This window comes from Galeopterus variegatus, unplaced genomic scaffold (assembly GCF_000696425.1).
Source record: "Galeopterus variegatus unplaced genomic scaffold, G_variegatus-3.0.2 Scaffold369, whole genome shotgun sequence".
Lineage (NCBI taxonomy): Eukaryota > Metazoa > Chordata > Mammalia > Dermoptera > Cynocephalidae > Galeopterus > Galeopterus variegatus.
In genome coordinates, this window is record NW_007726480.1 from 152316 (window position 1) to 178901 (window position 26586).

The window sequence follows — 26586 nt, forward strand, 5'->3', positions numbered from 1 at the left end:
AGGAAGTGGGATGATGCTGGTCATCCAGAACCCTATATATGTCTGCTGTCAACAACATGTAGGTTTGTTTAAATCAGAAAATAATACATGCTCATTGTGGAAAATACATAGTATAGTCTTTCTGTACTTTTTTCTAAAATTGGGATTATATTGTACAATTCTTTATAACCAACTTTTTTCATCTAGCAATATACTGCAATCATTTTCCATGTTGTTAGCTATTCATCTGCAACATGATTTTTAAAGGTAGTGTGGTATTTCTTCTCTGTATTTATTTTAAATCACTTAGGCGATTTCTATTTTACTTTTTACCGTTGCAAATAATGTTGGGCTGAACATATGAGGGTACTTTAAAAAGCTCATGGAAAAATGGAATTAAAAATAATCTGAATCCTTCCATGAACTTTTTGAAGACTCCTCATATATTCGTACTTCTTTTTTTTCTCTTTTAAGTAAATTGAAGTCTTACCATGTATCAGGCACTATGCTAAAGTGCTTTGTGTGCATTATCTCATTTTGTCCCCACAGTATCCATGGGAGGTAAATACTATTATTATCTCCATTTTACAGACGAGAAACATGCTGCCTGGAGCCACTGACAGTCACTGACTAACCTGAGGGTCACACAGCTGGCAGATGGAAGACCTCAGGCTGGTCCAACTTGACAGCTCAGGCTCTGAAGCTCTTAACTTCCTTCTTGAGTAGAAATTATTGGGTATCCATGAATATTTCCTTAGGATAAGCCAGGAGCAGTGGAATCGAGGGAGTAAAGTCTTTTGATACACACTATCACCCTGCCCTCCAGAAAGTTCACACCAATTTACACTGCCCCCAGAAATATATTGCAGTGCCTATTTTCCACACCCTCAGCCCATACCTACTGGGTATTATATTCATCAGAGAATCCTTGCCTATCTAGCTGGTGAAAAAAGGAAGCTTGTTTTTTACATTTTGCATGTTTTGTACTACATATATGAGAATGCTAGTGGCTACCATTTATGACTGCTGACTGGATGGCAGGAGAATGTAAGCCCCATGAGGGTAGAGATCGTTTTCTGTTTTGCTCTCTGCTGTATCCCCAGCACCTGGCAGAGTGCCTGGCACACAGTAGTCACTCAGTAAAAATGTGCTGACTAATTGGAGAAGTGAATGTGCTGGGCATTGAGGTCAACACTTTACACACATGATCTCATTGAGTCCTGGCCACACACTGATGCCATACATAGCTAGTGTTTATACCGTGTGGTCTGAACCACTCAGGCCCAGTGTAGTGTGTCCAGGTGCCTGACTCTGGGAGAGAAGATGGGAGCTTCGGTTTTGTTCTTCTCCAGCCTCAGGCCCAGTGTGTCCAGGTGCCTGACTCTGGGAGAGAAGATGGGAGCTTCGGTTTTGTTCTTCTCCAGGTCCTAGAGGCTGGCACTATGCTCTCTGCAAAGCATCCATCATCACCAATACTACTTCAGTCCCTTGGGGTCAATAACTTTGGGTTTTACCTAGCACTGTAGGTAATAAGGATGCATGTTTGTATGAACATGTGTATATTCATAGTTTTCTTCACAAGGCTTCAAAGGACTGAACAACAACAAAACAAAATACTGCAGCTTCAAAACAGCCCTCTACAGTAGTAGAAAATTACATGAGGATGGAAAATTTTTTAAAAACTCAACCAAATGTTATACTATATGTTAAAACCTGGAGTTTTCTATGTACACGAGTGAGAATGGTTAAGATGAAGGAATTTGCAACACACAAATGAGTTAACTGGTAATAACGAGCAGTAATGGATTGTAAGGATTTACTGAATTCCCACAAAGTACACGTATAGGACCCTGCTTCCAGGCCCTTGTAAGAAAACCTGGAGCTTATAAGAAGGTGGGAGGCATATTTAAAGATCCTTATTTTGGTTCTCCATTGAGCCCCCTAATTGTCTGGATACAGTGATATCTTAGAACAGTAACAGCAAATGCAGTGTTGCTGCCTGTTCTGTATAATTATCACAAGCACCCTCAGCACCTAATGGAGCCTCCATCTGTCACGTTAGAAGATACAATATTACAGCAGCAACGAGGGTTGTGTGATGACAGGGTGGAATAGTAATGAATTGCTAATTAGAATTTCCTGAGATATTAGGGCAATCATCATAGGAAAATCCCACTCAACATTACATTATATATAAGTTAAAAATGCCCCAGGTAGCTATTAATTTCTGAAGATAGCAGCAGGTATGAGCACTTCCGTTGAGGTTAATCAACGTTTCTATTATCTACTAAGTTTGCAAAGATTATAACTTGATATTTTTTATGGAACTACATCGGTCTACTGTTTATACCCAGGTTATGTAATTTATAAATGAAAAAAAAATCTCATTTTATTGTGAAGGTGCTGTCAAAGAAAAGACAGATTTTAAAGAAATATGGCTTTAATAAACATTCTTTTCATGATGTAGTACTCTTTCTTTTTTCCTTGGAGATTTATTTGTTTTTCCTCAGGGAGAGGTACTTAGGTAACCTACAAACACGAAGACATAAACAGATCTCAAAGACAATGTCACATTGTCCTTATATAGACCTTTACTTCATGGGGATGCATTCGGATCTTTAATCAACAGTCAGAAGTAACTTGGCAAAATGATTCTTTTCTCTCTCTCCCTCTCTTTTTTTCTTTTTTAATAAAGTTAAACAGTAAAACAAAAATTCACAGGCTGCCTCCCTGTCCACCCTGCCTCCCTCCCCTCCCCGCAGTCTTAGGCGCTGCGTCCCTCTCCTTCACCCAACTCACAGACACAGGGCATCCAACCGAGAACACGAAACTGCTCTAAGTACACGGACACATGATGAAAGGAGGAGGTGATGTGACCCCATTCAAGGTGAAACCGAGCGTGTCTGCATTTCTGGGTTCTGGGTGGTTGCCCTTCATTAGCCAAATTGAAAAAAGGAACTCCCTGGACCAGATGCTTCAACGCTGAAGCTCCGAGGACCACCGAAGAATGCCTTGAAGACACTGTTTGCATCAAAATCACACATGTCCATGTCCTCCTCGTACAGGTCCTGTCCACTGTCATAGCAAGTCTTTTTCTTGGGATCAGAGACTATGGTAAAGGCTCCTCTGACTTCCTTGAACTGTTTTTCTTCCTTTCTACTGAGCCTCGGCACTGGCTGCACTGTGCTGAGCTGGATGGTGCATGAAGGCCCGTCTCCAGTAAGCTTTCTCTCTCTCTCTCTCTCTCTCTCTCTCTCTCTCTCTCTCTCTTCTTTCCTTCTTTCTTTCCATTTCGAACCGAGTATTTTTATTTATTTATTTGTGGTCACAAAACAAGTCTTAATACACTTAAAAAGACCAAGATCATAGAAAATATGTTCTCTGACCACAATAACAGAAGGAAATTTAGAAAATTCACAAATGTGTGCAAATTAAACAACATTCTCCTAAATTAACAACAGGCCAAAAGAAAAATCACAGGGAAATTAGAGAGTACTTTGAGATAAAAATCAAAATTAATAGAATGCCGGGCTCATGCAGTGCTTAGAGGAAAATTTAAACACCTATATTAAAAATAAGAAAAATCTCAAATCAGTCATGTAAACTTCTACCTTAAAAAAACAGAAAAAGGGCCAGCCCGGTGGCGCACTGCTACAGTGCGCCGCTTGGGAAGTGTGGTGGCGCTCCCGCCGAGGGTTCGGATCCCACATACAGACCAGCCGCTCACTGGCTGAGCGAGGGGCGGGAGCAACACCGAGGGTTGCGATCCGTTGCCGGTCATGAAAAAAGACAAAAAGGAAAAAAAAAAAAACCAGAAAAAGAGCAAACTAAACCAAAAGCAAATATAAGTAGGAAATGACAAAGATTACAACAGAAATATATGAAACAGGGAATTAAAGAACAATAGAGAAAATTAACAAAGCCAAAAGTTGATTCTTTTAAAAAGGTCAACAAAATTTGCAAACCTTTATCTAGACTGACCAAGAAAAGGAGAGAAGACCAAAATTACTAAAACCAGAAATAAAGCAGGGGCATTATTATATCGTCATTATGGTTTTTTGTGGTGGTAAGATTTAGTTTCTTTTTCTTTTTTGCATTTTTGTTCTACCAGTGGGTTTTGTTCTTCCTTGTGTATTCGTGGTAGTGATTATTGTTTTTCAGATTCCAGATGCAGGGCTTCCTTGAGGATTTCTTGTAGGGCAGGTCCTGTGGGGGTGAACTTCCACAGTTTTTGTTTGTCTGGAAAATGCACTATTTCCCCCTCATTTCTGATGGATAACCTTGCTGGGTAAAGTATTCTCAGCTTGCAGGTTGTTTTCTTTTAGTATTTTGAATATATCATCCCATTTTCTTCTGGTCTGTAGTGTTTCTGTTGAGAAGTCTGCAGTTAGTCTGATAGGTGCTCCCTTATAGGTGACCTGATGCTTTTCTCTCGATGCTTTTAAGATTCTCTCTTTGTCTTAGAGGTTTGCCAGTTGACTATAATGTATCTTGGAGAGGGTCTTTTTGGGTTGAATCTGTTTGGGGATCTTTGAGCCTCCTGGATCTGAAGGTCCATGTGTCTCCCTATACCTGGGAAGTTTTCTGTTATTATTTCATTGAATAGGTTTTCCATGCCTTTTCCTTTCTCCCTGCCTTTTGGAACACCCATGATTCTAATGTTGGTGTGCGTAAGGTTGTCTGCTAGTGCTTTTAGATTTTCTTCATTTTTTAAGACTCTTTTCTCCTTTTTTGTTTGCCTGGGTTATTTCAAAAAGACTATCTTCAAGATCAGAAATTCCTTCTTCTGCTTGTTCTAGACTGCTCTTTAAGCTATCAGTTGTGTTTTTTATTTCATTGAGTAAATCTTTCAGTTCCATGAGTTCTGCTACATTCTTTGCTTTTTCTTTTACTCTGGAGTGGGCTTTGAGGAGAGAGACACCCTCTCCTTTTTCTGGTCTCCACTGGTGACTTTCCTTGTGTTAGTGCAGTTGAGTGTCTGGCAGGCTGCCTGCATGGTGGCTGTGGCTACTGCTGTGGTATAGCCACTTTTGTAGCAGATGTGGTTGTGGTGGGCCACCCATGCAGAAGTGGCATTTTTGGCATGCTCCTTGCCTGCTTCCAGGTGGAGGGGGCTGCCCAAGGCTCTTGCATAGGACCCCAGGGGTGCTCTGCTTCTTGCCTGCTTCTGGGCAGAGGGACTGCCCTTGGCTCCCAGTAAGCTTTTTTGACTCATCCTCAGAGGCATTCTTGTCCACTCCCAGAATTTGGTAGTAATCTTTCCCCATACTCTTCTTCATTTCCACTTGTGCATTTTTAAGAAGCGGTTTGTGTTCTTTTGTTTTCTCCATCTGATATACTTTCTCATAGTCCTGCACTGCTTATTCATACTGTTCTGTGTCTATGGAACACTGAGCTCTTCTCAAGGAGGCTTTTCTGTAAGTGTCATTGAGCTTTACTACATTTGTGCAGTCTTCCATTGCTTCACCTAGTTTCCTTTGCTTAAAATTAACCTTACCCCGATTACAGTAGAGTTTAGCATTTGTTTTTATATTATTGGGGTCTATCTCCAGGGCTTCTGTGTATACTTCATATGCTAGCTTGTAATTTTCCTTCCTTAAATGCTTTATTCCCATATTCTTTCTTTGCTTTAAGTATTTTGGCATTTCTGCAAGCAACTCAGGCCTTCTCATGGTCTGGAACCATCCTGAGAGCCTGTACAAAAAACCGAACTGCCTTCTCAATACAATCTTCATAATAAAGGCAAAGACCTCATACATACAGAGCATCTGCATTGGTGGAATCCACTCATAATATGTCACTGGCCACAGACTGCTTCGGGATAATGACCTAGCATCACTAAACATTCTGTTCCGAGGATTTTGAAGCAATGGCAGGTGGGACACATTCCAGGGCACAGTCCATGCAGAAAACAACCTTCCAAAAATCCCACTTCTCAAAATCCATTTCTGCTATTTTCTCATACACCATGACTGCATTAGCATTCTTGAACTCCTGTTGTGCCTAAGCATTTTTGTGATCCAGTTGTAGGGCTCTGTGGAAACTATGACATGCTACCACGGCCTTCCCTACAGAGAGGTGGCACTTGCTCTCTTGTAGATGTCCCTGAATGAAACTGTCATCCAAGCTCACTGACTATTGTGCATCTCTAAGAGCTTCCCAGAACCTTCTGAGCTTCATCAACATGGCAACTTGATTACCATAACAGCTAGCATTTTTGAGGACATATATCTATGGCTTTTGTATAATAGTTATAAGCTTCATTGTAATCTCTCTTGGCATAGTATGCATTTCCTTGTTTGTTCCTTGAAAGACTCTGCTTCCCATACTGAACTGTAATTGTTGATTTAGTTGTCTAGTTTCTCTGGATGGCCAAGTTCTGATGGGCAGCCACTGGCTCTAACTCGTCCACTTTTTCTCAGCAAGTGGCCCTATATCTGGCACAAGTAGGTGCTCAGAAAACCTATTTGATGAATAAGTAATGTAGTAGACTAAGCACTACTGTATTATGGTAGCATTTAGAGAGAACATTTGGGCATCAGAGACACCAGAATAGCAGCCTGCATCCAAGTCTAGAATCTTCCAAAATGATTCTTTTTTTTTTTTTTTCCTTTTTGTCTTTTTTCATGACCGGCAACGGATCGCAACCCTCAGTGTCACGCCCGTACCAGACCAGGACCAGCAACGGGATCGCAACCCTCGGTGTTGCGTCCGCACCTCGCTCAGCCAGTGAGCGGCCGGTCTGTATGTGGGATCCGAACCCTCGGCGGGAGCGCCACCGCACTCTCAAGCGGCGCACTGTAGCAGTGCGCCACCGGGCCAGCCCCAAAATGATTCTTTTAACCTCACATTACAATTAAAAATTTCATTTGAGCCAGTAAAAAATTAGAAATAATCCAGAACTTAAAAAAATAATGCAGTCTAGACTTTAGCTACAAAATGCTGTAATGGGCCGGCCTGTGGCTCACTCGGTAGAGTGCAGTGCTGATAACACCAAGGCCACGGGTTCGGATCCTATATAGGGATGGCCGGTTTGCTCACCGGCTGAGCGTGGTGCTGACAACACCAAGCCAAGGGTTGAGATCCCCTTACCGGTCATCTTTAAAAAAAAAAAAAAAAATGCTGTAATTGCTGTATTTTGACTCAAGATTTGTATTTAATAAGACGCAATGCAGCTACTATGTATTGAGTCTATTAATGGATAAAAATAATACCCAGGAGATTCATTTGGGAGAAATTTACATTTCTTCACATTAAACACAAGAAATGTTCAAACAAATTACAGAAATCATATATGACATTTTAACTGATTTGTTTGGCAGATCCTGTATGTATTTATTTCGGGTCATTTATATAGAAGAACATAAATATTGCCTTATTGTACCAACCCCAGTGTATTAGCTATCTATTGCAGTGTAACAAATTGCCCCAAAACTTAGTGGCTTATAAAAACAAAAATGTACGCTCTCCTGGTTTTTGTAGGTTAGGAATCTGGGAACAGCTTTCCTGGATGCTCCTACCTCTAGATTGTTCATGAGGGTGCAGACCAGCTGTCAGCCAAGTCTGCGGTCTCATGTGAACACCAGACTAGGGGAGGATGTGCTTCCAAGCTCAAGCATCTGGTATCATCAGTCTCAGAAAATCCTTTTCCAAGTTCACTTACGTGGGCCTCTGCATAGGATGGACTCAGAATATGATAGTTGGCTTTCCCCAGAGTAAATGATTCAAGAGAAAGCCAGGAAGAGGCAGAGCATTCAAGATGGAACCTGCAGTCTTTTACGACCTAATCTTGGAAGTGACATGCCATCACTTCTGCTGTATTCTTTTCTTTCAAAGTCAGTCACTCCAGCCCACATTGAAAAGGAGGGGATTAAACAAAGGTGTGAATACCAAAAGATGGGGATCATGAGGGGTCATCTTAGAGGCTGCTTACACAACCAGTAATCAGTGCATGATGATTTTATATAAAGGAAGTTGATAGTTGTTTCTCTCATTTTTTTGTATGAGCACCGTTGATATGAGAAATGACTCCTTCATTCTCAGTTAGTGTGGTTCTGAGAGGCTGATGGCTCCCCCTAACCCTGGCTCTTGGAGTAGACAGCCATGGTGTCCCTGGCCCTGCTAGGGACAATACTTCAACTTTCCAGCCATGTGAGTGATTCAGGGATAGGCCATTCAGAGTCCTTTTTCAGGAATTGATATTTCTGTTGGGGGGAAAAAGGTCTCCTAAGATCACATGTAATTTCTCCCATCTTCCAGAATTACACAAAGGCCATCTTTGCTCCATATGAGAAGAGTCTTACAATGAAACTAAGACAGAATAAAACAGAGCTGAGAGACGGAGAGTGAGTAAGCTATACAAATGCTCATGGTATTTCTTGCCTCCCTGTACCCAGCTACATCTGAAGCTAGGCTTACCTTTCTTTTTTTTAATGTAAGTTTTGATTTTTGTCACTTGCAACAAAAGTGGTCCTGACTAATATATCCAGATGTTATGGACATAACTCCAAATATTCTAGCTTCCCTTAATAAAACCATCACATCAGTGTCCTTTTTGAAATTATCTAAATATATTGAGTACATTTATATTCTTTAGCCTTTTTATAGCTTAACACCTAGAAAACCAATCTCCATGTGTTTCCTATTGTGTGAACTACTTCTTTAAATTTACTTTTCTCAAGATTCGGGAAATATCTTCTCATTCTATTTAAGTTCCCTAAGGACAGGGACAATTGCCTTCCTAATTATTTTCTCCACAACACGTAGCACAATGTCTGGTCACATTGTGATCCAGCAGACCCTAAATACCTGTTTAATGAATGAATGAGTATATGACTCTTCTAAGTATAATTTAGATAATTTTTCCCTAAGTTCAGTACCTTGAAGACCAGTGCAATATTTTCTGCCTATTCACATAGCCTCATACTAACTTCAGATTATTCCTATATACGTGGGCTTTTCATTCATCAGAAGAACGTAGTGGCATTGTGCCTTCCCTTCTCCAAATAATTCATAAAAATATTAAACAAGGCTAGTCATGGGGGAATGCCAATGTTTACACTCCTTTTCCAAAAAGTGCCCTTTTATCCTAAACCATTGCTTCTTGTCTCTAAGCAACTTTCCCATGCATTACACCAGTTCTCACCACACCATGATCACTCAATTTCTAAAACAGTCTTTTCTGTGGAACTTGGAGAAAAGCTTTTTGAAAATCATAATAGACACCATTCATGAACTTTGGTCCATATGCATATGCGCCTCCTAAACAAGCTTTAATAGATTGATGAAGCTCGATTTCCTCTTATGGAAACCATACATTCTCCTCCAGTTCTTTCCTTCACTTGCCAGTCATGTTGACATACAAACTTTGTAGGGAGAAGGGCTCAGCCCTTCCCTGTTGATTTGCTTTGACTGGGTCTTCAATTCTTGTCAGGTATTGTAGAATAATGTAGGGTTAAGATTGCCAAAATCAAAGTATCCTAAAAGAGACTAATAATGGTTAAGTTAGCATGTTGAGGTCAGAAACAGGGAAATATGGACATGGGTGTGGTAAATATGGGCAGAAAAAAAAAAGAAGTAAGGTTAGACACACAGGAAGTTGGTGGTTGCAATCAAGGGTCAGGAATGCTTTAGGTCCTTTAGGGATTCGACACTGTTATCAATTTCCCTTTTCTTTAAATTCTCCCCTCCTTTAATTTCCTCAACATCATGTTCTCTTGTTTTACCTTGGTTGATGCTCCTTCTCAATCTTCCCCTGGATGTCTTCTCCTTTTGTCTCTTTAGTTGCTTTTTCCCAGGTCCCATCCTTGACTTCATTTTTGTCTCCCTCTTTATATTTTCTGTAGTTAATTTCATATATTCCCATGGATTTAAGTAATGCCTATAGATGGATCCAAGAAATTTGGGGCACACATTTTCTGTTTTCTGAGCTTCAGATAAGTCTATTCACCTGCCTAACGGACGTTTCCACATTGATATCCCACAAACACTCCAAACTTAACATGTCCAAAATCGAATGCATCATCTCTATGTAAGTTAAGTCTTTTTCATTGTATGTGACAAAAACCCATATTTCATGGACTCTAAGGAGAAGCTGAACAGCACCGGGATACAGCGAGGCTCAGAAACGAATGGAACCAGGACCTGGAAAACTCAATTTATCTTTCCAAATTATATGTCTACTTTTCTCTGTTTCTTTTCTCCCCTTGTTACCGACTGATGATTTCTGCTTCTTAATCTTGGTGGGAAACACAAAGATTTCTATATTCCTGTGTCAGCCACTGAGAGTGAGATTAGCTTGATTCTCTTTGGGTCCTAAATTCAAAATTCCAAGGAAGAAACTCACTGGCCCAGCCAAGGTCAAGGTGTCCACCCACAGTATAGTCAATTTTGGTCTCAGGTACAGGGTTGCAATGTATGCAATTTGAAGTTGTCCCATGGCACGCTGATGCTCTGTTCATTTTGCTTTCAACCTTTTTTTCTCCCTGTATTTCATTTTGGATGGTTTTTATTGCTATGTATTCAAATTTACTACTTGTCTCTTCTGCCTTATCTAATCTGCTATTAATACCATCCAGTATATTTTCCAGTGTGGACATTATATTTTTCATATCTAGAAGTTCAGTTTTTAAAATGTTGTCCATTTCTCTACTTAACATACCCAATCTTTTCTTTAGAGTCTTAAATATGTGGAATATAGTTACAATAACTGTTTATAATAGCTGTGCTAATAAATTGCTTTTAACTGTCTTTGTCTACTAATTCTATCTTTGTCCAATTTAATGTCTGTGTCAGTTCTGGGTTGTTTCTAATGACCAATCTTTCTCCTGATTATTACTCGTATTTCCCTGCTTGTTTGCATGCTTGGTAATTTTTTATTGGACACCAGACATTGTGACTTTCACCTTCTTAGGTGCTGGTTATTTTCCTATTCCTATAAATATTTTTTGGAGCTTTATTCTGGGAAGCAGTTACATACTTAGAAACAGTTTAATTTTTTTGAAGCTTCTTTTAAGTTTTGTGAAGCAGGATCAGAGAAAGCTTTATTCGAGAGCTAATTTTGCCACACTACGGAGGCAATGCTCTTTTGAGTACTCTACCTGATGCCCTATGAATTACAGGGTTTTCATTCAAAGAGTATTTTCTCTGCTCTGATCCAGTGGTACTTTTTCCAGCCTTGAGTAGTTTCCCCACCCAGGCACTTAGCAGTTCTTAGCTGAAGCTCAACAGAGCCTTCTGAAGATTTCTGGAACTTTCTCTCTCTGTGCAACTCTCTCCTGCCTGGTACTCTGCCCTGTGAATTCAAGATGCCATGGCCTGCCTGGATTCCCAGGCTCCACAAAGGCTCGCCCTCTCTAAGCTGCACCCTGGAACCTCTGTCCAGGCAGAAAGCTGGGATAATCACAGGGCTCACCTCACTTATTTCCCCTCTCTCAGGAATCACTGTCCCCTGCTGCCTGGTGTGCAGTGTCTGAAACCTGTTGTTTTATATATTTTGTCTGTTTTTTCCATTGTTTCAGATGGAAGGGTAAATCCAGTCTCTGTCACTCCATCTTGGCCAGAAGCAGAAGTCCAGTTCAGTCTTTTGCAACTCTTTGCAGTTATTTAAACTCTGGGCTCTTGCATGTCTCTGTGCTTATAGGTCACTTTGAAATGTCTTTCCCTTCCACCCTATCTGCCCGGCAAGGGTCAGTCCAGCATTATCTCCTCCTAAACCTTCCCCACACCCATCCCCACATCAGCATCCCTGCCCTGTGCTCACTGGAGTCATACACACAACATAGAGCTTTGTTCCCCCCACTGAACTCTAAGCCCTTGTGTACACAGATAATAGCTTATTTGTCTTTGTATCTCCAAGAAGCAAGCAGTTGAAACATAGTAAGTACTTGACTAATGCTTGCTGAAATGAGTTGCTTCTTGTAGTCCAGTGGACTATGTAAAGTGAAACATTATATATAACTACACTGAAACAGAGTAATCTTCACTGTTTATTCTACAGTATTTTATAAGCTGTTACCTGCAAAAAATATGCTATAATTTAAACATTTCTATATTCTCCAGTTCTAATATTGCATTTATTTGAATAAAGTATGTCATTAGCAAAATTCTCAGCCATTAGACTGAGGTGATTCTCCACAAAGTGGTTTTGTTAGAAGTATGTATGGTAGCCTTCCTTTTAGGAGGGTTTCAGATTGTTTGGGCACATGTCTGTGTAGTTTGGTTTAGCTCCTTCTGTTGAGCATGAAATCTTTCCAGTGTGGCACAGATTTTGAAAAAGGGCTTACGTATTTACACTGCATGCTGAGCAGAATACAACTGCAGACTGCCACGCAAACAACCTCATCATTTGCTTCGCATGTAGTGACACCGTTCCCTGACTCAAAACAAAGCCATGCCACCATCTGTAGCAATGCATTATATCACGTGTAAGTTTAATAGCCTGGTCAGGAGAAACAGATATTAAAACTTTCATATTGGATCTGCAGGAGTTAGATCTCTGAGATTCCATGATGGATTACTTGTGGACTGCACTTGTGCTTTTATGCTAAAATGCATCCCCCTCCCCGAGCGCCGGAACACTTTGTGCAGCCTGTGCTTCAATCTACTTGAGGCCTTGATGCTTTCTTTTTTGACCTACATAAAAATTTATATAAATAGGCAAACAGGATGTTAACTGTAGAAAAAGCAAAACGTGTGTGTGCATGTGTGTGTCTGTGCATGTGTGTGTCTGTGCATGAGTCTGTGTACACGAATAACAGATATTGCTACAGTCACACCAGAGGGTAGCAGCCTTCTGGTGGGTATCCCACCATGCATATGAGCGAACTTCAAAAAGTTTATGACAAGATTCATATTATCTTTTAATCCTATTTTCCATGAACTTTTTGAAGTACCCTCATATGTATGAATATTATATACCATATTGCACTTGCTGTTTTATAAATTGTAATCTTTTTCCCCCTCATATTTTTCCAAGTCAACTAATATCTTTCCTAGTTCCCCAAAGCAGTAAAATGTAAAAATAAAATCTTTCACAAATGTTACTTTTCATTACATTCCTTCTCTCTCTCTCTCTCTCTCTGTAGTATCTGCATTTACATAAAGAACGCTTGAAGACATAATGCTTAACCCAAATGAATTACTGTCAAGTGCTAGAATTTCAGGCATAGTGGGGATAAATAATTTGAGTGCTTCTAAGTTACTATACTCATTCATACATAAGGTTAGCCCTGCCTACTATTGAATAACAATAACAGTATCACTAAACAGGAAGAGTGTAACTAGAAGAAACTATTTTTAAAATTCCAAATGTAATGTTCCACTGTGTTCTAAAAGACAGCTCCTCTTGGTAACAGCTACAACACCTGCAAAACTTTATCCCCTAATGAAAAAGAGGAAAAAAATCCAGTGGTGTGACATTTTGAACATTTTCTAATAGCCTACTCAAGCCAACAGTGAGCAGTTTCATTGAGTTCATTTAATATTTTCTTAATTTAATTTAATTTTATATTTGTATCTTAAGATAGTCAACAGCCAATTTCTTTCTCCTTTTTTATTGGAAATATCATACTTTGAAATAGCCTAATATAGGCTCATAAAAAAATTAATGTTCAGATCTCTTTAGGAAGATATAGTAAGTTCTATGATGGCCGGAATAATATCTACCTCTAGTGTCTAGCATGGTGCCTGGCAAAGAATAGTTGCTTAACACATATTCATAGAACCTTATCAAGTGACAATATGTTTGGAAGCAATCAATTATACTTGAATGATAATCAGCATTTGTATATGAAAACTAAGTATAATCTAAAATTTATTTCTTTTTTTTACCTCTATGTTGTAGAAATGACACACACACACACGCGCGCGCGCACACACATATCGGGTTTTCTCAGCCCAGGCACTGTGAACATTTTTTGTAGTGGGAAACTGGCCTGTGTCCCTTGCACTGTAGGATATTTAGAAGCACCTCTGACCTCAACCAACTAAGTAAGAGTAGCATCGCACTCTCTCCCAAATGGTGACAATAAAAATTGTCTCCAGACATTGCCTAATATCTCTGGGTAGGAGGCAGAGGGTTTGCCCATAGTTGAGAACTACTCACACACACAAATACACACAAATTCAGGACTCTTAAAAAATAATTATAAGAATTCTCTAAAAAGACAGATCATTCAAATGACATATTACTAGTAACATATCAATTAAAGGAGAGATTAGCTTAAGAAGCAGGAATATTTACCCCAATTCACAGAAAAATGGCTAGTTATATTGATGACATGACCTGAGTTCTGAAATAAAAGCCCCGTACCATGTAAACACACCCCCTTTAAACCAGTCCTACATTCATTTTTCTCATCCAGCTATTTACATACTTCAACTTTAAGAAAAATACCATCTGAAATCAAATTGGCACCAGTATTGTACTGATTAAAATAAATTACATTTAAATTCCTTCAAATTAACATTCCTTGATAATTAGTGACATTCTTGTTTTCTTAACCATGCAGTGTCCGTGCTCAGTGTTCCACACGTGGGTTATCCTGGCTTTGCTGATGACTAGGTATCTAATCTTGGGAAAGTTGTTTATCCACTCAGGGCCTCAGTTTCTTCCTATGCAAAATGGAGATAATATTAACATTTACTCTTAGATGTACTGTCAGACTTAAAAGAGTAACTTTACTACAAGTAAAGGGATTAGAACAGTGACCGACATTCAGAGAACACCCAATAAATGTTAACAATTATTATTAACATTCACCAATTTGTAACCAATTTTTCTCACCAGATAATCCACTCTTCTATTTCCTCAGCATACATGATTTTTGGCCAATCTATTCCACTAAATTTTACTAGGCAAAGTAAACTAATTTCAAGATTAGCATGCATAATATAATTGGGTATGTGCAACTGTCTCATTATTCTATTGATATTATTATTCTTTTCTATTAATATGAGTAGAAAATCAAGAACTAACAGTGACTTTAATAAATTCTCCAATTTTTCTCCCCAAGTTAAAAATCAATTTTTTTTTTTTTTGACAGCTGGCAGGTACATGGATCTAAACCCTTGACCTTGGTTTTACCAACATTGCACTCTAAGCAACTGAGCTAACCGGCCAGTCCTAAAAATCAATTTTAAATTTATTTTTATTTTTTCCTTTTTGTCTTTTTTCGTGTCCGGCAACGGATCGCAACCCTCAGTGTCACGCCCGTACCGGACCGGGACTGGCAATGGGATCGCAATCCTTGGTGTTGCGCCCGCACCTCGCTCAGCCAGTGAGCGGGAACCGGTCTGTATGTGGGATCCGAACCCTCAGCGGGAGTGCCGCCGCACTCCCAAGCGGCGCACTGTAGCAGTGCGCCACCGGGCCGGCCCTTTAAATTTATTTTTGAAGTAATATTTTTTCCTATGTGAATCAAATCAACAACAGGAACAAGAATAACAAGTATTTACATAACATTTACTCTCTCCCATGTATTGTTCTAAGCAAATTGTTTAATCCTCAAACAACCCTGTAAGGTGGGTAATTTTATTTTTCCCATTTTAAAGATAAAGAAGCTATAGCCGGAAAGATTACATGACCTGCTCAAAGACATTCAGCTTATAAGTGGTAGAGCTTGGATAAGAGCCTCAGTCGCCTGGCTCCAGAGTTGGGTCCATAAGATCATATGACTGTGAAACAACAGCAACAACAGAAACATAGACATAGGACTAAAAGCTTTGTCTCTTGGAATTTTCTTAATGTTTCTTTAGTATTAAAATCATGACTTCTCATTATCACTGTGTCAAGGAACAAAATTACAACAAATTTAGTTAAAGATCTCAATTGGCTTTAGTGTGATTCTAGAATCAGGCAACACTTCATTCAATAAAATGAGCTGAGCAGAGGAGGTTGGCAGAAAAGGCAGAAGAAAGCAGAAACAAAGAACAAAAAGTGGATTGGTCATTTCAAAGTTACTTTCCTTGTAAGGTGGGGACAGGGAGACAGAACAATGAAAAATAACTGATTATTTCATATCAGGTTACTTCAGGCATCCTTTTTGTGTAAGCATTAAAGCAGGTGGGACTTCATTACCGTGCCCACTGTAGATTTAAGCTGGCCTGTTTGGGGATGCTGGCTGTTCTCTCTCTCTCTCCTGATTTTTGGGAAGGTTAGACCATAACTTAAGTGAAGTGAAACTTAGCAGGGGTGATGCCATTTTGATTTTTAGTCTGGTCTGTTGGAGCCTAGTGTAGGAACCAAAACGATGGCCTTCTATAATTTTTAACAACTGTAAAGTTGAATGATGATATCCCAATTCGATTACTTACTGGCAATGGAGACGGTTAGTAAGTTTTCAGTTGCAGCAAGATTAGCTCTTGGTTCAAATAAACATGTTGAATTACATCTAAAAATAAAGACTTAGAAGTCGATATATCAGCAAGATGATGGGATAGAAGTCCTAGGCCCTTGTTCTCCAATAGAGACACCAACTTAACAACATACAGCACAGATTTCCACTTATGAGAACTTCAGAAACCAGTTACCAGGTTGCAGCACGTAGGCAAATGCAAAGAAGAGCCACATCAAAGCAGGTAGATAAGTTTGTTGCATTTTGCCTACCCTAGCTCATTCTCCCTCCCACAGCAGTGCAGTGCAATTGAGAGAAAACTCCACTTCCAGCTTGTCCTTTGGGGTGGGGGGAGGGAGGGGAGAGAAGAGTAGAATGTTTGTTTAATGTTTTAGGGGGACTTCCCAAGGGAATGGCGTCCATCTTACCTGACTTCAAGCACTGATGAAAACTGGCATAGTTTGGTTCTCAGGTTGGGGGCCACTGAAAATAAAGGTCAGCACTGAGCACTCTATAGCACCAGGGAGACTAAAGTACCACAGACAGACACTAGACAGAGCAAGAGATTACAAGCTCATGATGTGAAACAGGGGCAATCCTCTTTAACTTGGAAATTGCATGCACAAACCCAGGGAAGACACAAACCAAAAAAAAAAAAAAAAGTCTTGAGATATCCCAGAATTTCTAGGGCTGATAGGTGAGGGTCTAACCTTGTATATAGCCAGTCTGTGAAGACTGAAAGAGGTGGCTGTCTTTTCAAATGCCCAAATCTCCACAAAAGATCATGAGATGTACAAAGAAACAGGGAAACATGGCCAAATAAAAGTAAAAGATATCTCCAGAAATTAGGATCTATGGAAATGAAGATCTATGATTTACCTAATAAAGAATTAAAAATAACTTCCTTAAAGATATTCAGTGAGCTAAGACAGAACATAGACAATTAAATGAAATCAGGAAAATGATCCATGAACAAAATGACAATATATATTTTTAAAAGATAGTATAAAAAGAACCAAACAGAAATTCTAGAAATAAAGAATATAATAACTGAACTGAAAAATTCACTAGAGGGCCCAACAGCTGACTTGATCAAGCAGAAAAAAGAATCAGTAAACTTGGAGAGAGGTTGTTTGAAATTATTTAGTCAGATGAACAAAAAGCATAAAGAATGAATAAAAGTGAAGAGAGCCTAAGGGACTTACAGGACACCATCAGGCAGATAATTATATGCATGTGGGAGTCCCACAAGGAGAAGAGAAAGGGGTAGAGAGCTTATCTGAGGAAATATTAACTATAAATTTCCCAAATTTGAGGGCAAAAGTAGACATACAAATTCAGTAAGCTCAACAAACTCCACCTAGGATAAACCCCAGAAAACCTACACTGAGACACATTATAATAAAAAGTCACAGACAAAGACAGAATCTTGAAAGCAGCAAAAGAAATTGACTTGTTACATGCAAAGGAGCTTCTATAATATTATCAGTGGTATTCTCAGCAGATACCTTGTCGGCCAGAAGGGAGGGGGATGATATATTCAAAGGGCTGAAAGAAAAAAAGCACCAACCAAGCTTACTATGTCAGGCAAAACCATCCTTCAAAATGAAGGAGAAATTAAGATGTTCGCAGATAAATAAAGGCTGAGAGAGTTCATCACCATTAGACCTGCTCTACATAAAATGCTAAAGGTAGTCCTTCAAGATGAAATGAAAGGATGCTATGCAGCAACATGAAACCATACAATACTATACAGCTCCCTGGTAAATGTAAATATATGAATAAATATAGAATCCTGTAGTATTGTAATATATGTACATAAATCATTTTTAATTCTTATATAGAATTTAAAAGACAAAACCATAAAAAATAGCTATAAATCTATGTTGATGAATACACAATATAAAGAGATGCAGTTTATGACATTAATAACATAAAGTGGGCAGGGTAGAGATGCAAAGAAGTAGAGCTTTTGTATGTGATTGAAGTTAAGGTGTTATCAGATTAAAATCAGTTTTTCTAACATTAAGATGTTTTATGTAATCCCCATGGTAACCATAAGGAATATACCTGTAGAAGATGTATAACAGGAACTTCTGATTTCTAGTCTGGAATCTAAGGAGCTTAGAAGTCACCACTCCATCCTAACTATAAGTAAAAGGCTGAACAAATTTAAAAATCAACAGTTCTTCTTAGATCAATCAGAGAAGTGAATATGAGGCAAACTGCTGCCTCCATAATTGAAGAGACAGATACAGAGAGAATCACAACTTACTGGGGCAGAAATCCACAAGCAGAAACCTCAGCAGGAACCAGTGCTGGAATAGGAAAACCACTGAAATGTAGTTGATGATTTGCTGGAGAATCAGTGTGGACAAATTTGAAAGTTAAAAACTCCAGGGGCACCCAATCATAGAGGGGGCCCTGGGCTTTTGAGAGTCCTACTCCAGAAGCTCTACAAGCTTCTCACAGGGAATATCAGACCAAAACACCCTGTTGCTTTTGGCAAGGGGTGGGAAAAAGTAACCACTTAGAGATATGCCAGAGCATTCTGTCCTTCTTAACAAACATGTCCTCAGAAGAAACTATTTTAGTTTCTAGGGTTTAATCAGAGCCCTATTGACCTAGGGAAGGGAACTACCCAGCTCCAGCCAGCTCTAGCCTTCCATGTGAGGGGAAAGAAATATCCATCTCAAGCCCCATTCTAACTATCCTGTCCCACCTAAGGAGTGGGGACTGAGAAGCACTGGTGAGGTCCACAATCCAGGTGGATAAGGTCACCAAAAGACTGAGATCTAATCATAAAACTACAGAGCACTGCCCTTCCCCCAGCACCTTATCACTACCTTACTAAAGGCCTATTTACTGCAGTTCCTTTTATCCAGTACATCATGGACATCCTTCAACAAAAAACTACAAGACATACTAAAAGGCAAAAAACACAGTTTGGGGAGACTGAACAGCAGCAAAACCAGAGTCAGATATGGCAGGAATGGTGCAATGATCAGATTAGGAATTTTTTTAAAAACTGTAATTAATATGCTAAGGGATATAATGAAAAAAAGTAGAAAACATGCAAGAACAGATGGATACTGTAAGCAGAGAGATGAAAATTCTAAGGAAAATAAAAAAGAAATGCTAGAGATCAAAAACACTATAACAGAAATGAAGAATGCCTCTGATAGGCTAATTAGTAGACTGAACAATGTTGAGGAAAGAATGTCTGAGCTTGAGAATATGACAATAGAAACTCCCAAAACTGAACAGAACCCCCCCCCCAAAAAAAACCCCACATTGGAATATCCAAGAACGGAGGGACAACTACAAAAGGTGTGACATATGGGTAATGAAAATACACAAAGGTGATAAAGAGAGAAAGAAACAGAGGAAATATTGGAAGCAATAATAACTGAGAATATTCTCAAATTAATGTCAGATATCAAACCACAAATCCAGGAAGCTCAGAACACACCAAGCAGGATAAAAGCCTCGAAGACTACATTTAGGCATATCATATTCACACTACAGAAAATCAAAGAAAAAGAAAAAATCTTGTAAGAAGCCAGAGAAAAAAACACTATCTATAGAGAAGCAAAGATAAGAATTACATGTAACTTCTCCTCAAGAAACAAGTAAGTAAGAACAGAGTGGAGTAAAATATTTAAGGTGTTGAGAGAAAAAAAACCCCAAACACTGGCTTAGTCCATTTGGGCTGCTATAACAGAACTACCATAGACTGGGTGGCTTAAACAACAAACATTTATTTCTAAGAGTTCTAAAGGCTGTGAAGTCCAATATCAAGTTGCCAGCATATCTGGAGTCTGGTAAGGGCTCACTTCCTGGCTTACAGACAGTTACCTTCTATGTGGTTTTTTTGTGTTTGTTTATTTGTTTGTTTTCAGTTTGGGGAGTTTCTATTGTTATATTCTCAAGCTCAGACATTCTTTTCTCAACATGTCGCATCCTCACATGGCTGGGATGGGTGGAGGGAATGCAAGAAAGAACTCTTTCCTATCTCTTCTTACAAATGCACTCATCCCATCATAAGGGTTCTAAACTCATGATCTAATTATCAAAAATTCCCATCTCCAAATACCATCACATTTATAATTAGGATTTCAACATGTGAATTTTATGAGGACACAAACATTTAGTTCATAGTAACCATAAACCTTTAATTCTGTACTGTTGAAATTATTCTTCAAAACTGAAGGTGAAATAAAGACTTTCTGAAACAAAAAATAGAGGAAATTTGTTGCCAGTAGACCTGCCTTGTAAGAAATTTTAAAAGAAGTTCCTCAGAGAGAAGGAAAACTATACACATCAGACGATCAGATTTACATTAAAAAAGGAAGAATATTGGAATAAATGAAGATAAAATAAAACTCTTCATTTTCTTATTCTTAATTGATCTAACACAACAGATTGTTCAAAATAATAATAGCAGCAGTGTATTTGGTTATGTATGCTTATGTATAGGCAAAATAAATGATAGCAGTCGTACAAGGGATGGGAGGGAAGAATTAGACAAGTGTTGTCATTATAAGGCTTACACTACTTGTAAAGTGGTAGTGTTATTAGAAAGTGGACTTGCATTAGTTGTAAACATATAGTGCAAAATCTAGGGCAACAACTAAAAAAAGTTAAAAGAAGTATAATTAATATGCTAAAAAGAGAGAAAATGCAATCATATGAATTTCTCAATTAAAACAATAAAAGGCAGAAAAAGTATAGAAAAAAGAAACAAAGAATAAGAGTAACAAATAGAAAATAGTAATAAATAAGGTAGACACTAAGCCAGATATATCCATAATCATTTTAAATATCAATGCTGTAATACAACAATTAAAAGATTGAGATTGTCAGAGTGGATCAAATAACAAGACCCAAATATATGTTGTCTACAAAAAACACTTTAAATATAAAGTCACTTACAGATTAAAAGTAAAAAAATGGGGAAATATATACTAAGCTAACACTAATCAAAAGAAAGTGGGAATAGTGGGAAATTAAGAATGAGTACAGGTTAGAGCAAGGAAAGTTATCAAGGATAAATAGGGGCATTACATAATGCTAAGTGGGGGTCAATACTCCAAGAAGACATAATCCTTATTGGGTATGTGCCCAACAACAGTATATCAAAATACATGAGGCAAAAAAATGATAGAACTGCAAGAAAAAATAGATGGGTGCACTATTATCACTGGAGACTTTAACACCCTTCTATCAGAAATGTACAGATCCAGCAAACAGAAAATCAATAGGGACATAGTTGAAACTCAACAGCACCATCAATCAACTGGGTATAATAAACTACTTCATCTAACAACGGCAGGTTACACATTCTTCTCAAGCTCACATGAAACATTGACCAAGATGGAACACACATTCTTGGCCATACAACACACCTTAACAAATTTAAATAATAGAAATGATACAGTATCTGCTCAAAATAGATCAAAATAGAATTAAAATAGATCAAAATTAAATTAAACTACAATCAATAATAGAAAGATAACTGGTAAATCACAAAAATACTTGAAGATTAATCAACATACTTCTAAATAAAATATGGGCCAAAGAAAAAAATCTAAATGTTTAAAAAACATTTAAAAATATCTAGAACTGAATAGAAATGAAAATACCACTTATCAAAATTAGTGGGGTGCAGAAAAAGCAGTGTTTAATGGGAAACTTACAGCATTGAATGCATATGTTTGAAAAGAAAAAAGATCTAAAATCAGCAGTCTTAACTTCATCCTTAGAAAACTAGAAAAAAAAGAGCAAATTAAATCCAAGATAAGCAGAAGAAAAGATATAGTTTAAAAATTAGAGCAGAAATCAATGAAAATGGAAACAAAAAATCAATAGAGAAAAATCAACAAAATCCAAAGCTAGTTCTTTGACAAGAACAAAATTGGTAAGCCTCTAGTCAGGTCAACTAAGAAAAAAAGAGAAAAGGCTCAAATTACATACTGGAAATGAAAGAGTTAAGGACATTATGCTAAGTGAAATAAGCCAGACACAGAAAAACAAGTACTACATGATATCAATTATACATGGACTAAAAATAGACAAAATCAAAGAAATAGAGTAGAATGTGGTTAGCTGGGTTAAAGGGTGGTAGAAATGGGGAGATGTTGGGCAAAGGGTACAAACTTTCAGTTATAAGATGAATAAATTCTGGACATCTATAGTACAGTGTGATGACTATAGTTAATAATAATGTTCTGTGTACTCAAAATGTCCTAAGAGGGTAGATCTTAAGTGTCCTTATCATACACACACACACAAAATAAAATGGTAACTATGTGGTGTGATGAATAATGTTATTTAGTTTGATTGTGGTAACCATTTTACAGTGTATACATATATCAAATCATCATGTTGTACAGCTTAAATATTTACCATTTTTATTTGTCAATCATACCTCGAGCTGGAAAAGTAAAATAAAAAAGAAAATGACAAAAGAAAGAGAAGACACAAAAAGAAATGACAAGGGAATCAAAGCATCTCACTATTAAAAAAATCAATGAAACTCAAAAGCAGACAGTAAGACAAGAAAAGATGAACTAAAAAAGCCTTGAGACATACAGAAAGCAATTAAGGAAGTAGGTCCTTCCTTAATTTCTTTAGATGCAAATAAATTAAATTTCATGGCCGGACCAGTTGCGCACTGCTACAGTGCGCCGCTTGGGAAGTGTGGTGGCGCTCCCGCTGAGGGTTCGGATCCCACATACAGACCGGCCGCTCACTGGCTGAGCGAGGTGCGGGGGCAACACCGAGGGTTGCGATCCCGTTGCCGGTCCCGGTCCGGTACGGGCGCGACACTGAGGGTTGCGATCCGTTGCCGGTCACGAAAAAAGACAAAAAGAAAAAAAAAAAATTTCAAAATCAAAAGACATAGATTTGGTGAAGGTGTACAGAAAGAGTATCCAAATCTATGCTGTGTATAAGTGACCCACTTTAGATCTAAGGACACACACAGACTAAAAGCAACAGTAACCAAAATCCATGCAAATGGTAACCAAAAAGAGCAGGAGTGGCTATACCAATATCAGACAAAATAGACTTTAAATCAAATGCTGTCACAAGAGAAAAAGAAAGACACTATATAAGGATAAAAGTCAATTCAAAAGAAGATTTAACAATTGTAAATATTTATGCACCAAACCTCAGAGCTCCTATATACAATGAACACTTTGACAGAATTGAAGGAAGAAACAGCAATACAATAATAGTAGGAAACTTTAACTTCATTTTCAATAATGAATAGAACAACCAGATAGAAGATCAATAAGGAAACAGAGGATTTGAACATGATAGACTGATTAGACCTAACAGACATATATAGGACACTTCACCCAGCAACAGCAGAATACACATTCTTCTCAAGTGCACACGAAACATTCTCCAGAATAGACCATATGGTAGGACAAAAAACAAGTCTAAAAAATTGAATAAAACTAAAGTCATGCAAAGTATCTTTTTTCAAACACAATGGAAAGAAACTAGAAATCAATAGCAGAAGAAAAACTGGAAAATTCACAAATAGGTGGAAATTAACACACTCTCAAACAACCAACGGGTTAAAGAAGAAACCATAAAGGAAATTATAAACTGTCTTGAGATAGATGAAACAAAACCACAACATGCCCAAACTCATGGGATACAGCACAAAGAGGGAAGTTTATAATTGTAAATGGTTACATTAAAAAAAAAAATCTTGAATCAACAACTTAACTGTATACTAATGGAACTACAAGAAGAACAACAAACTAAGCCCAAAGTTATCAGGAGGAAATAAATAATAAAGATTATAGCACAGATAAATAAAATAGAGAATAGAAAACAAACTGAAAAAAAAAAATCAGTAAAACCAAGAGCTTTTTTTTACAAAGATCAACAAAATTGATAATCACTTAGCTAGATTAACTAAGAAAAAAAGACAAAAGAGATTCAAATAACTAAAATCATACATAAAAGAGGGGATATTACAAATGATGTCACAGAAATGAAAAGGAAGGAGAGAATGGAACTGAGGCCACTAGAAGTGGGAAAGGGGTACAGGTGCTAATAAGAAATTGGTAAAGGGACACAAAAAATAAGAATAAAAAATAAATAAAAAGGATTATAAGAGACTGCTATGAACAATTATACACCAACAAATAAAATAACCTTGAAGAAATGAATAAATTCCTAGAAACATACAACTTACCAAGACTAAATCATGAAGATATAAAATTCCTTGACTATAACTAAAATCAGTAATCAAAAAACTCTCGGGCCAGCCCGTGGCTCACTCGGTAGAGTGCGGTGCGGATAACACCAAGGCCGCGGGTTTGGATCCCATATAGGGATGGCCAGTTTGCTCACTGGCTGAGCATGGTGCTGACAACACCAAGCCAAGGGTTGAGATCCCCTTACCGGTCATCTTTTAAAAAAAAAAAAATGGGCCGGCCCATGGCTCACTCGGTAGAGTGCGGTGCGGATAACACCAAGGCCGCGGGTTTGGATCCCATATAGGGATGGCCAGTTTGCTCACTGGCTGAGCATGGTGCTGACAACACCAAGCCAAGGGTTGAGATCCCCTTACCGGTCATCTTTTAAAAAAAAAAAAATGGGCCGGCCCATGGCTCACTCGGTAGAGTGCGGTGCGGATAACACCAAGGCCGCGGGTTTGGATCCCATATAGGGATGGCCAGTTTGCTCACTGGCTGAGCATGGTGCTGACAACACCAAGCCAAGGGTTGAGATCCCCTTACCGGTCATCTTTTTAAAAAAAAAAAAAAAAAAAAAAAACTCTCAACACAGAAAAGCCCATGACGACCAGATGGCTTCACTGGAGAAATCTAACAAACTTTAAAGAATTAATACCAATCTTCATCAAACTCTTCCAAAAAATAGAAGAGGAGGGGACACTTCCAAACTTATTCTATGAGGCCATCATTATCCCAAGAAAACTATAAACCAATATCCCTATGAATATCAATACAAATATCCTCAAACAAAATTCAATGGCACCTTAAAAAGATTATACTCCATGATCAAGTAGGACTTATTCCTGGAATGCAAGGATGGTTTAATATTAAACAATCAATTAATATAATATATCACATTAATAGAATGCAGAGGAAAAATCCACATGATCATCTTAACAGATGCAGAAAAAGCATTTGACAAAATTCAACATTCTTTCATTTTAAAAACTCTCAATAGCCAGGAATGGAAGAAAACTACCTTAACATAATAAAGGCCTGTATGAAACACCCATAGCTAACATAATATTCAATGGTGAAAGACTGAAAGCTTTTCATCTAAGATCAACAACAAGGCAAGGATGTCCACTCTTGACACTTCTATCCAACGTAATACTAGAAGTCCTAGCCAGAGCAAATTAGGAAAGAAAAAGAAATACAAGGTATACAAATTGGAAAGGAAGAAACGAAATTATCTGTTTTCAAGTGACTAGATCTTACATGTAGAAAACTCTAAGTCATGCACATCCATTAAAAACAAAAGCCTGTTAGAATTAATAAACAAATTCAGTAAAGTTGCAGGATATGAAATCATGCAAAAATCACCTGCATTTCTATGCATTAATAATGAAAAATCTGGAAAGGAAATCAAGACAACCATCCTATTCACAATAACATCAAAAAGAGCAAAATAATTAGGAATAAATTTAACCAAGGAGGTAAAAGACATGCACACAGTGAACTACAAATGATTGCAGAGAGAAATTTTAAAAGAAATTTAACAAATTAAATAAATGGAAAGCCATCCTGTATTCATGAATTGGAAGACTTAGTATTGCTAGATGTCAACACTACCCAAAGCAATCTACAGATCCAATGCAATGCCTACCAAAATCCCAATATGGTTTTTTTGTGAAAATAGAAAAAAAAAAAACCAAAACCCAAAACTAAAATTCATATGAAATCTCAAGGGATCCTGAATAGCTGTAATAACCTTGAAAAAGAAGAACAAAGTTGGATTCCTTGTTCCTACTGATTTCAAATCATCTTTCAAAACTACAGTAATCAAAACAGTGTGGTACTGGCATAAAGACAGACATTTAGACCAATATAAGAGAATAGAGAGCCCCAAAATAAAAACTCATGCATATGGTCAAATAACCTTTAACAAAAGTGCCAAGACCATTCAATGGGGAAAGAAGAGCCTCCTTGAGAAAATGGTATTGGGAAAACTTGATATCCACATGCAAAAGAACAAAGGTGAACCTTTACCTTAAGCCATATACGAAAATGAA

General features: G+C 38.0%; 1 pseudogene; it reads right to left on the bottom strand.

Moving 5' to 3' along the window:
• Positions 1–2915: 2915 nt before the first annotated feature.
• LOC103586732 lies at positions 2916–6866 on the bottom strand (annotated as a pseudogene).
• Between the last annotated feature and the right edge of the window lie 19720 nt (positions 6867–26586).